This window comes from Leptonychotes weddellii, chromosome 6 (genome assembly GCF_054177405.1).
Source record: "Leptonychotes weddellii isolate Sample4059 chromosome 6, ASM5417740v2, whole genome shotgun sequence".
In the NCBI taxonomy this organism is placed as follows: Eukaryota; Metazoa; Chordata; class Mammalia; order Carnivora; family Phocidae; genus Leptonychotes; species Leptonychotes weddellii.
In genome coordinates, this window is record NC_138374.1 from 28,850,568 (window position 1) to 28,863,490 (window position 12,923).

Here is a 12,923-nt window from a genome sequence, read left to right on the forward strand (position 1 = left end):
ATTATACTCAGAGAATAAAATTATGCTATGTTACTCATGGTATATAAATTCATGCTACTGAGAGGTAATTTTTTTGCTTATTTAATAGTTAATTTGTGAGTCATGAGGTTACCTTAAAAAGTAAGTAAAGGAAGTTGGGACTACCAAAGTTATGAATAACAGTGTTGTTATACAAATACAAAACTGTATTTTATATAGAAAACAAATGCTATTCAACTAATATGCTTCTTGATCTTAGTACACCGTTAAAAGAAAAAATTTTTAAATAAAAAATTAAAACTTTTTTAAAAAGATAAAGAAATAAGAAAAACTATAACACTGATCTAAACTTGACTACTATTTTTCTATACAGGTATCCCCTGCTTTATGAAAGTTTGCTTTTCTTTTTTTTTTTAAAGATTTTATTTATTTATTTGAGAGAGAGAGAATGAGAGACAGAGAGCATGAGAGGGAGGAGGGTCAGAGGGAAAAGCAGACTCCCCACCGAGCAGGGAGCCCGATGCGGGACTCGATCCCGGGACTCCAGGATCATGACCTGAGCCGAAGGCAGTCGCCTAACCAACTGAGCCACCCAGGCGCCCCGAAAGTTTGCTTTTCAAAAGTTCTCATTATACCACTTCACTTACAAACCTACATTAGTTCTTTTTGCTAACCAAAAGAAATCCAAAGAGGGTTTCTGTTTTTACAAAAAAAGTAAAGAACTAAATCAGTGTTCAACCTTTGTTTTGCAGCGATCTGTTACAGAGGCAGCACGGAGCCCAAGCAGTGAGAATGGTACAGCCAAGCTCCTTCCCCAGGAACTACAATTCAGTATGTCAGCATCAAGAGGCCATAGCTTCAAACTGTATCTGGGCATCTATGCTTTATCTCAATTTTTTTATGCCTCCACCAGCAAGATGTGCCCCCTAAGATATCAGAAAAGCCTAAGACTAAGGTTATTTTGGGGGTCTGAGAACACTCAAAAAATTTCCACATGAATTAGTGGTAACGGCTTCTTTGCTTTATACCATTTCAACTTACAAAAGGTTTCATAAGAATGCTCTATTTTCACATTAGTGGGGGAAACCTTTATACCATACAAAGAAACGAACAGCAAGAATAATGCTGAACTATTTTTACATTAGTTAAGCATGTTATTCTTTAATAATTTATTCATCTGACAAAATTTTATTCAGAATTTTATTTTTTGATGCTATCTTTAATAGTTTTAATACTGGCATTATGGAGAATACATAAAATGAATTGGAGTAATTTCCACCATTTCATCTCCTCTGGAATAGTTCACTAAACACGAGAATTGCCCACTTCTTAAAGTTATGTAACTGTACCAAAAATACCATACAGGCTTGATACCTCTTTGGATTTTAGCCCTTACAAACCTTTAAAAGCTCTTCTATGGTTTCTGGGCTCTTAGGGGTTTCTACTGCTTGAGTTATTTTTTGCAATTTATATTTTCCTTGAAAATAACCAATTTCCTTCACATCGTCTAAGTACACTCCTATAAATAAACCTCACTTTTAACAATCTATCCTACAGAAATAAAAGCACAACATATGTAACAGTATCACTTAAACGTCCATGAGTTGGAAATGATTAAGTAAATTATATAAACAAAAAGGTTTATGTATTAAATTGACTTAGATTTCATTCTGAACTTTTTTTTTCCAAAAGGAAGTTACAGATGAAAGTGTGTAAAACATTTTTATATTAGGGGAAGGATCCTCATTTTCACGTCAGGAGCAAAGATACCATAGGGCTATGTTTGTAGAAGCATAGACAAATCTATAGAAAGATACCTCCCGAACTACTGACAACAAGTTAATTTTCTTAGGGAATGACAGCATGGCAGAGCAAAAGACAAACGTACGCAAACAGCAGGGAGAGAATCATCAACTCTCCTAAGTACTCTGAGTGAAGCCAAGAGGACAATGTTACTACCACAAGTCTTTACTGAGGCTTGCGTCTATTCCTTCCCTTAAATTCTAGGAAATCTTGTATCCTTAAAATAATTCCTCCTTTTCAGCTTACCCTGACTTAAACTACTTTAAGCTAGTTTTATTACTTGTAACCAGACTCTTAAGACATTAAGTTGATAGATCAATGCTGACTGCATTTAATTCACAAAAAGGTAGGTTTTGTGATGATCCTTTAAAGAGCAGTAGACTTAAACTTGCAAAAAAGGAGCAAAAGCTATCTAGACCAGAAAAACAGAGTAACATTGGAAGAAAAGCGTTTTTCTCCCATGGCACTGTGGGATCTAGATCACAGAGAAAATATATAATAGTGAGGTTAAGTGAGAACAGACTACAGAGGACAGATTTGAACTTGAAATGAAAGGTAACCAGGAGCCATGGTGAATTCATGAACAGAGAGAAGTTATAAAAGCAGTATTGTAGAAATATTATTAGAATGGTACTAGAAAGCAAGATATACTGGAAACAGTAAAAATAGAGGTCAGAAAATTAGAGGACTGACAATCCAAATAAAAAGTGAGGAACCAGAGAACTGGCAATGTTAGCATCGGTTAGGAATCGCACAGAGAAGTTTTAAAAGGATGATTCCCAAAGTAAAATGCCAAGGATAAGAAACACCTGAGTAGAATAAATCAAAAAACACCATTCCTAGGGTCTTGTTTGCTTTCTACAACAGATTAAAAAGCAAAGACATTCTACAGTTTTTATCTTTACTGAAATGATATAAAAAGAATCTATATGCTCTTTATTTTAGTTGCTTAAGCATTAAAGAACTAAAAAAACCTCTGATTTTAGCTTCCCCTCATTTGTAACTCAGCATGTAGCTCTGTAACCTAACTTGTCACATCACACAAATAGAAAGACTAATTAGTAATTATTTTGTATAACAATTTCATTCCTTGAGTCATCAAATTTTTTTCTAGAGATAACTGAATTCAAAAGTCATATGAATATATAACTAGAAAGAAAACAAAAGAAGCATGCCGCAAGAAGAACTTACTGAAAAAAACCTAAGATTGTGCCTAAAAGGGATCTAGAAGAAAATTACAAAAAAACCCTAGAACTTATTTTAAAAGCAGAACCTTATAGTGCCTTCAAAATAATAATCTTTTCATGACTTGAAACACACATTCTGGGCTTACTCTTTTTGTAGCTGCTTTACGTTTTTAAAAAGTTTACCTGTAGGGCTAATACCTATCGTATTTTAAATAAGTGAAAGAATAAATTTTGTAGAATTAATATATATAATAAAAGGCAGCTCCCTCCAAATCATGGCCTAATCAACTTAAACGCAGAGAAGAGAAATGAAGAGGTAAATATGCTAATCTAATTCAGTACAGATATAGAAAGATTCAAAATGCTAGTATACATGAGAGCCATGTACCACTCCGGTAGGTTGGTGACACTGGTTGGTATACAATTATGAAGGAGTCCAAAATCAGAAATTAAAATATAGAACCAGTTCCTGGTTCAGGTTAATCTTCTTTCTTATTACTGACACGATGACTATATATATAATGTACAGTGCCAAATATCTAAGGTGCTTTCCGCTCCCCTACACATAGACCTTTATTTGTTTGTTCATCCTATTTCCTTTCACCAGGCTTGTCATCCCCTTCTATCTTCTCAATACTGGTCAAACTTCCTTTCTAATTCTATCTCCTACAGAGACATGAAACCTGCAATACACACTAATCTCTCCCTCTCTGAATATCCATTTAAAGCCATTGCTCACCACTCCATTACACTTCTTTATAGTTACATCATTTCATTTTTAAGTTTTACCTCCCAAGGTTATTCATAATCTTCTTAAAGACAAGTTCTATTTTATATTTTTCACTTATCCCACACAAAAACCAAGACAATTGGTACACAGGGTCCTAACACACTCTTGACTTATTTATTCTTTTATTTGCAACCCAAATACCTGACCTCCTGTGATTTTAGATTAAGTTATTTTATAGCAAATGCTACAGATCATGTAAACTTTTTTGCTGCAATGGAATTTGATTTAAAACACTCTCTCTCTCTCTATCACACGGTCAGAAATCACATTTTCAATATGTGGAAATTGGGAGAAAAATCAGAATTATTCTACCCAAAGTGAAATAGAAACCACTAAATTTAGTATGGGAAGGAGAAAGAGTATTTCATCTCTTGTGCTTTTCTTCTTTTGTCATTTTGCTGTGGCAGTGATGTAGATTTTACTTAAGATTTTGGAACACATGCTGGGGGGGAATCAAAAGATTTATGGCTACTTGATTGGGACAACATGCATCAACATGTAACCCATTTACCCTCAGCTTCCCAAAATAATATAAACTATTCAATTTTTCTCTGGCTCTGTAAAGCACCTGTCTTTATGACAGAAGCAAATTCTATTTCCCAGGCTTCCCACCTTAGAGCATCACAATCCACCCAGTTACTCCTCCCAGAAATCAACGAATCATCCTGTATCCTCTTTCCCCTACTCCCACGCTAATCCATAAGCAAGACCTGTCAATTCTATCTCCAAAATACACCTTGAATTCTTCTCTCCATCTCTACTGTCATCATCTCAGTCCACTGTCATCTATAACTTGGATTAAAATAACCTTCTAACTGGCATTCACGCTTCTCTCTTGCCCACCACCTTCCTCTGAATCCATTCTCCACACAGGAGCAAACATGATCTTAATATAAAATAGATCACAATGCTCCCTGCTTTAAAATCTGCAGTGGCTTCCCAAAGCACTTAAAATAAAATTAATCTCTGCCAAGGCTTACAAGGAGCAGTGACATCTGGTACTGTACCCCTTTCTTAAACTTCACCTCACACCACTCTCATCTGTAAATATACTCCAGCAAGCTACCATAGATAGTCTCTCAGTTCCTCAAATACTCCTTTCCTATCTCAGGCCTTTGCACCTGCTGTTCCCTGCTTGAATTATTCCTTCTCCTATTCTTCAAATGGCTAGATCTTTCTCATCTTTTAGGTCTCAGCTCAAATATCATCACCTCAGGGGTGCCTGGGTGGCTCAGTCGTTAAGCATCTGCTTTCGGCTCAGGTCATGATCCCAGGGTCCTGGGATCGAGCCCGCATCGGGCTCCCTGCTCAGTGGGAAGCCTGCTTCTCCCTCTCTCACTGTGTCTGTCAAATAAATAAAATCTTAAAAAAAAAATATCATCACCTCAGAAAGGCCTTCCCCAACCTATAAAGCATCACTTCTCAAACAAAAAATTATTCTCTATCTAAACCCCTTATATTTCTTTTTTGTAACACTTCAGCAATATTTTATATATTTGCCAATTTATTTTCTATCTGTCTCTACCACTGTAATAAAAGGTGCATAAGCCTAAGAACACATCTGTCATGTTTTTTGCAATATCACCAGCATCCGGCATAGTTCTGGGCATGTAGCTAGCACCAAATCTGTGCCAGTCTTTGTTCTAAACACTGAGAATACAGCAGTGAATAAAACAGACAAAAATCCCTCCCTCATGGACATAACACTCTGCTAGTTATTTAGATGATAAAGAAAGTAAGTAAATTATTTAATATATTCAAACATCACAAGTGCTGCAGAGAAAAACAGGCAGAACTAGAGAGTTGCAATTTTAAACGTGAAGTCAGGTAGCCCTCATTTGAAAAAGTCTTATTTGAGCCAAGATCCCAAGAAGTGGAGGCAGAAAGCGTTCCAAGAAACGAAAGAGTAAGTGGTAACACCTAGTGTAGAGTGTGCCTAACATGTTCAGAGACTAGAAAGAAGAACGTCAGTATGACTGAAACAGAAAACACCAGAGGGAAAGCAGTAGGAGATAAAGTCAAAGAAGTAATGGAACTAAACAAGGCCTGAGGGACACCAAAAGGACTTTGGTTTTACTATAAATGAGATGGGAAGCTACAGGAGCATTTGGGGTAGAGAAATAACATAAGCTGAATGATTTTTTAGAGATCACTTTGGGGGCAATGTTAAGAATAGAATATCTGGGAAGGAGGTAAGAGTGAAAGCCAGAAGACCAGTTTGGAGGTAAGTATACTACAACTGCCAGGACGGAGACATTGGTGGAGACAATGAGGCACGGTTAGACCGTGGACATGTGGTGACAAGAGAGCCAAAGGATATGCTGACAGACTACGTTTGGTCTGTGAAGAGAAAGAGTATGTCAAGGATTAACTCTGAAAGTCCTAACCTCAGCAACTGGAAGAAATGAGTTGCTATTTATTAATATAGAAAGATTACAGTTAAGTATAGAAAGTATACCAAGAGTTCAGTTTTAGCCATACAGAATTTGAGATATCTAGTTGATAGCCAAGTGGAAATGCGGATGTGTAGCTGAATACAGAATACAGAGATCTAGGGGTAAAATTCCGGGAGTCATTGGTGTGTGTATATATATCTATGTATACAGAACTGAACGAAATCACCAAGGAGTAAGTACACAAAGAAAGAGAAGTCCAAGGCCTAAGCCTCGAGATACTACAACATTTAGAGTAAAAAAGAGGAGGAAAAGCCAGCTAGTAAGCATGAAAGGAATGACCAGTGAGGTAAGTTAGGAGAGTGGTGTCCTGAAAGCAAAGTAAAGAAAGAGTTTCCAGGATCAGGGATTGATCAATCTGTCAAGCAAGACTAGGACTGAGAAATGACCACTGGACTAAATGTCAAGACCGTGGTGACTTTGATTAGCCCCATAAAAGGGCTGACTAGCATGGATTTAAGAGGAAATGGGAAGAAGAGAAGTGGAGATGGAGTACAGACAACTCTTTTAAGGAGTTTTAGTATAAAAGACTTCAGTACTAAAGTACTTTAGTACTTCAGAAGAACTGAAGTAGAGTTATTTTGTTTTGTTTTTTAAAACTGGGAGAAATTACAGTATGATTGCATGCTTATGAAAATCATCCAACAAAAATGGAAAAACTGATGATGAGGGAGAAAAAAAACAGAGATGCAGTAGCAATGTCCTTCACTGGGTGAGAAGAGGTGGAATCTAGTGAACAAGTGGAAGAGGTGAACTTAGAAAATAATAAAGATAACTCATCTTTAGTTACCAGAGAAGAGGATAATGGGAAGATATGAGTATGAGAAACTGTGGAATGAAATGCCTCATTAAGTCTATGATGGGTGGTCCACAGCCAACAGCCTGTGGGCCAAATGTTGCCTGCTGCCTTTTTTTTTATAAATTAAGTTTCATTAGAACATGGCCACATTCATTGATTTCCATATTGTCTATGGCTGCTATCATGTTGCAACAGCAGCTGATGGGGGTGCAAAGAAACCATATTGCCCACAAAGCCTAAAATATTTACTATCTGGCCATTTACAGCAAGAGTTTGCCAACCCTGGAATATAGGAATGTTCCTATATACTCTCTTGAGTTGAGGATCAGCTAACTGGTTATTGAAGAAAGAAGGTTAAGTAAACAACAGCATTTAATGAAAGAATTAACCTATACATCATTCCTAGTATCTGGAGCTCAAAACAAATACTATATGAGTAATCAAACATTAATTTCATTCCTTATCTCTCTCAGAATGTTTTTATATCTATTGCAACATTAGTTTTGAACTGGCTGTATCTCTAGAGGAAGGGTATGGTTTTGACAGTATTACTATGAGATCTCTCAAAAAAGGGGGAAATAGAAAGAAACTAATTTTATATATACCTATATAACATGTATAAAACACAACAGCATTGCAGATTAATGGCTGTTTTTTAAAAATTTTCAAAGCAGAGGAATATAACAAGGTCTTTTCCACAAATAAATTTCCATCACTTGATTACACTTATTTTGTATCTTAGCATCACCAAGTGGCATCACACTAAAAGAAATACAAACATTTTATTCAAAGAAATCCCCACCTTAGCAGAAAATAAAATGTGTTTGGCTTTCCAAATGCCTCATACATGGGTTTACCTAAAATATTCAACCTCGTATCTCACTACCTCTCATCTATCTCTCATTCCCCCAAAATACACATTGTTACAGTCAAACCAACCTCCTCCCCATCTTGGATCAGCCCTTAGCCATTTTCAACTCCATCCTTTCCTCAATTATTCTCTGCCTAACAAAACTCAACTCCTAAGTTAAAACACATTTGCAGTGATACCTCCTTCAAGAAACCTGCCAGCCCTCACTAATTTCCTTTCTATCAGAACTCAGACTTAAAATCTATACCATACAATCACACATTCATTTATCTGCTGTTTGTACTGTTTCATATATGTTAATCTGGGTTCCTTAACTAAACTATAAGAACTTTGAAGGCAAAGAATTCCTTTTATTCTTTCATATCACTAAAATGCTGAGCACAGCACTGATTATTCTCAACACATTCTTATTGATCAGTATAACCTAAATATATAAAAACGTGCTACATTAAAGGAAGTCCATCATGCACTCAGCTAGTAGGTATAATCCTTGACTATCCAGAGAGTTGCACATACTTGTACATAGTAGACACTCAACAAATGTTTGTAGGTTGAATGAAGGACTGAATGTATACATGAATGATGAACAATGAGCATCTTTCATAAGGTGGAAGGGCAAATTGTAGATGGATGTGATCAACCTGAAGCTATAGATCTTAAATTCATAAAGGCCAAATATCCATCAGATCATTTTTTTTTTTTTTAAAGATTTTATTTATTTATTTGACAGAGAGAGACACAGCGAGAGAGGGAACACAAGCAGGGGGAGTGGGAGAGGGAGAAGCAGGCTTCCCGCTGAGTAGAGAGCCCAATGTGAGGCTCGATCCCAGGACCCTGGGATCATGACTTGAGCAGAAGGCAGATGCTTAACAACTGAGCCACCCAGGCGCCCCCCTCAGATCATTTTCTGCTGCAATCCAATTCAAACTAATTTATATACAAAATTTTGGGACATGGGACTGGGAAGGACACCAGGGTAACTGACAGGATCAAAAGAAAAGCGTAGATACCTCTTACCATGGTCCCTAGAACTGAAACTGGCATGCTATCTCCACCCATCTCCCATTTCCATATGGCCTCACTTTCTCCTACTACAGATGGGGTTCTCATACTTGTGGGAAAGAATGTCACTAACACCCTACCAGATTAATCACTTCAGAGAAAAGGGAGCATCTTTCTCCAGCATTCATACATCAATTTCAAAGAAGGGTTCTTGATTAACAAGATTCTGCTTGATTAACAGGCAATCTCTGTTGCAATAAGGATGACTAGGCTTGGGTTATAACACTATATGATTGGCCACTAACCACTCATAATAGGGGAGAGATGGCTCCCCAAACGAAGAGATACTGAGTTGACAAATTAATATACAGCTGACCCTTGAACAAAACAGCTTTGAACCATGGAGGTCCACTTATACCTGGATTTTTTTTTGACACAGTACAGTACTGTAAATGTATTTTTCTCTTCCTTATGATTTTAATAACATTTTCTCTTCTCTTGCCTACTTTATTATCATGTTATTAAGAATACAGTATCTAATACATATAACACAGAATATATGTTAATCAACTATTCATGCTATCAGTAAGGCTTCCAGTCAACAGAAGGCTTATAGTAGTTAAATTTTAGGGGAATCAAAAGAATACATGCAGATTTTCAATTGTGTGGTGGGTCAGTTTCCCTAACCCCTGCATTGTTCAAGGTCAACAAACACATATTTTTTTCTACCAGCTATAACCTTTAACAACCCAATTTTAATTAGGAATTAGTGATGATTTTACCACATTGTGAAATTATGTGACCCTCCATGAAGCCAATATTTTTCAGCTATTACCATTTCTTGAAATGAGACCCATGTGAGACCTACTTATCATAAGCTTCAAGTCATGCAACTTCATTCTGATATTCTGATATCTCTTTCATGCAGTCATACCAATCATGATTTTAAAATTTAGTCAGACTTTGCTCACAATTTTTCAAGATGGAATAATCCAAATCATTTTGGTCAGTCATCATATAGCAGCCTCTTGTTCACTTCATTACATTTGAAGTTTTCATTCTTCATCATATTACTTTTTCTGAGAATTTTGGATCAAACACAGTAAAGAAAATTCTTAGCACTCAGCATTTACTTTATTCAGGAATAACACAGTACCCCTGTGAACCTAATTCAGTAAGAGGGCAAACAAATGCTATGTAGGAAACAATAAGACATATAAATGAACATAAGTAATTACCAAGTATCTAAGCTTTGTTGCTCCCTACTCACTGTAGTTGTTAGACATTAACTTCTAATAAAATAAAACATTTCTGCCTTTGTGAAAAATGGCCCTGAAAACAAAGCCATCTACTAGTAAAACTCATGGCAAAACATGGTTATGATTACTGAAGTAGTAATTTAAGTTCATACAGTCTACTTCAGCCATTTTAGTAGTTATGTAAACAATCTTATTTCTAATTTAGGGTTATATTTATGGGTATACTTATTGTATTTGGTGAAAGGAATTAAATGATACTGTGGTATCCCAGTACCTATTCAAAACAAACAGTAAGAGACACTCATGTTTCAAGGGTAGATAAACCATGTTTTTGTACAAGGGTACAATATTTTCCACTGAGTTTGCAAAGCTTCCCTTATAATACCATGGATTTGATGGCAGATTTTTTTTTCCTTCATTTTGTTCACACCAAGATATTCAGAAGATTGTCTTCAGGAAACCAGTCATAACTCCACAGTGATTCTCAAGTACCTTTTCTGACTCATAATGTTGATGCCATTAATCATGATATAAATATATTTCAGTTTTTCTTAAGGTGCATTACTTTGCACTTATTAGAGCAAAACAGAAACACTCTTCTGGTCATTTATACAACTTCAAAACATCTTCCAACCATATATAACTCCATCGTTCATTACCCAGAAGCCCTTAATGCTGTCTTTATGTTTAGAAGAATATAGTTAAAATTATCTTTAGATAGCTAATGAAGTATTAAATAATCAACTATGAAACCAAAATGATCTTTTTTGCTTACATTAAAAGAAAACCTATAAGTATTTAGGCCAAAAATAAAACTATAATTTATGAAAACTTATGTATACAGAACTAGGTTACTTTATTTTGTCCAATATCAAAACGTATTAACTTACTGCTTAATAGACTACATGCTGTAATACTTCAATCTTTACCATACCTCCTTCTTCAAGGAACAAAAGGCACGCAATTTAATGCTTGGACAAAGCCACAATCAGGAACAGTGATCAAAAGAAGAGACGATATCTGGAAATGAAGACCAAGATTTTAAAACTGACCAAAACCTGTTAGTAAAATGTTTTTATACTCTTGATTCAATTATGCTTCATATTCAACTTATGTGTTTAACTTTAAGAGGGAAAAAAAAAAAAACTCTCTGCAATTTTGGCGAATAACCCTTCATTGTTACTCCATGATAACATGTCATAAATTTATAAAAATCACAAAACTCAAAGCTTAGAAGGGAGCTTAAGCTCAATCTAATTCACTTTCTTTGTTTATTTCAAGATCAGGAAAATGAATCTTGCCAAAATCACAAACCCAGAACAATCTAGATCTGATTCTAAGCCAGATATCCTACCACAATACTACCTCTTTATACTCACTTGTGCTAACATCCCATGAAAATTGCTCACCGTGTGAAGCCAATACCCCCATACAGAACTAAAACACTCAGAGCCTACACACACCTGAAATCAGATAATTAATAAAAATTTCAACTTCATCACAATTCTTTTCTTCTGCTTATAGTGTTTTATCACAAAACTTTTAGTAGAGTCCCTGAATGAAACTGAACAAGACTCAAGTCTTTTACCATCAAAAAAAAAAAAAGTTGTATTAAGTGATCTAAAGCAAACAATGCTTCCATAAGAACAATTGCAGACAGAAAAATAAACAATAAAAGTACATTAAAGGACATGTTTAAAACATATTCTAAAGTCAAATTGTGTATTTATGCTAAAACATAACCTCTGGAATGCTTCAAGATACAAAAACTTGGGACCACATATACTAGTAAGAAAGAATAGGATAGGATTTAAAATGTGATGATAAAAAAAAAATACTCAACCATTTAAAAGCTCATACATTATCAATGCACATAGTAGGTATTCATTGTGGTTGTTATCCTTTTACCCTTCCATAAAACCAGATATAACGTTTTGAATTGATAGCTATCCTTATTTTCACTGCAACAATGAGTAATTTGGATGTGCAAAACAAGTCAGATACCTGCATTATATCCCTCCCTCCCCTTTTGTTAACAATTTTCTAAAAAACCTAAGGCTCATCTTACTTATAAGAATTTTAAGAAAAATGAACGTGGTCTACTATGCTTACCATCCTCAGGAAATGCTAACGCCCTGAAAAATGTTAACACAATGCAATGTCTTTATGAATATCAGAAACACATAGTTTTGCTAAAAGATAATAAATCCATTTCTATGGATTTGCAGTTAAAACTCTGAAAGATGTCAGGGTATTTCACTCCCTCAATTTAAATGGTTTCTATCTGTTCAACCTGAGAATACTAACTTTAAGGTACACTCAAATCAGATCCCTGGCTGCATAAAAAAAAACCCAAAAAACAGTAAACTAGGCCTAACACAAAGTCACTCAAGTTAATGAAATTCCTACCCTGATGTACAGTTTGGTGTCTTGTTTCACAGTTGCTACAACCACACAAAGTTCAGCATTCTTACGAATTCCTTAAATATTGACTTATTTTATTTTTCTGGTGTTTACAGACTTTTGATATCCAAACACACTCTACGAATGTTTTGGCTAAAATAGCTCACAAATACTAAACGCCCCCAAATTTAAGCCTAAAAAGAAAACTGAACCTAAACTTTTCTATTCTGCACCTTAAAGCTACCATATCTGTTTCGTTGGTCTACTTAAAAGTTACAACATTTTACCTTATATACATTCACCCTATATATTTTCCATTACCATATCCATCTAGGAAGAGACTGTCTACTTGACAATGAGGACACCATGTTAAGAAC

General features: G+C 35.4%; 1 protein-coding gene across 6 annotated transcripts in view; it reads right to left on the reverse strand.

Moving 5' to 3' along the window:
* Positions 1 to 12,923, reverse strand: part of ZNF518A (zinc finger protein 518A) — a 28,880-nt gene that overhangs the window by 14,856 nt on the left and 1,101 nt on the right. For 2 of the 6 annotated variants that reach the window (XM_081823737.1, XM_081823738.1), the window contains exons 2-3: positions 11,078 to 11,163; positions 9,856 to 9,963 (exon numbers count right to left, since the gene is read on the reverse strand). The gene's annotated coding sequence lies outside the window, so the exon portion shown is untranslated. Of the gene's footprint in view, positions 1 to 9,855; positions 9,964 to 11,033; positions 12,828 to 12,923 lie in introns of those variants that run through there. The other 4 variants (XM_031030616.2, XM_081823739.1, XM_031030620.2 and 1 more) reach the window with 3 other exon arrangements.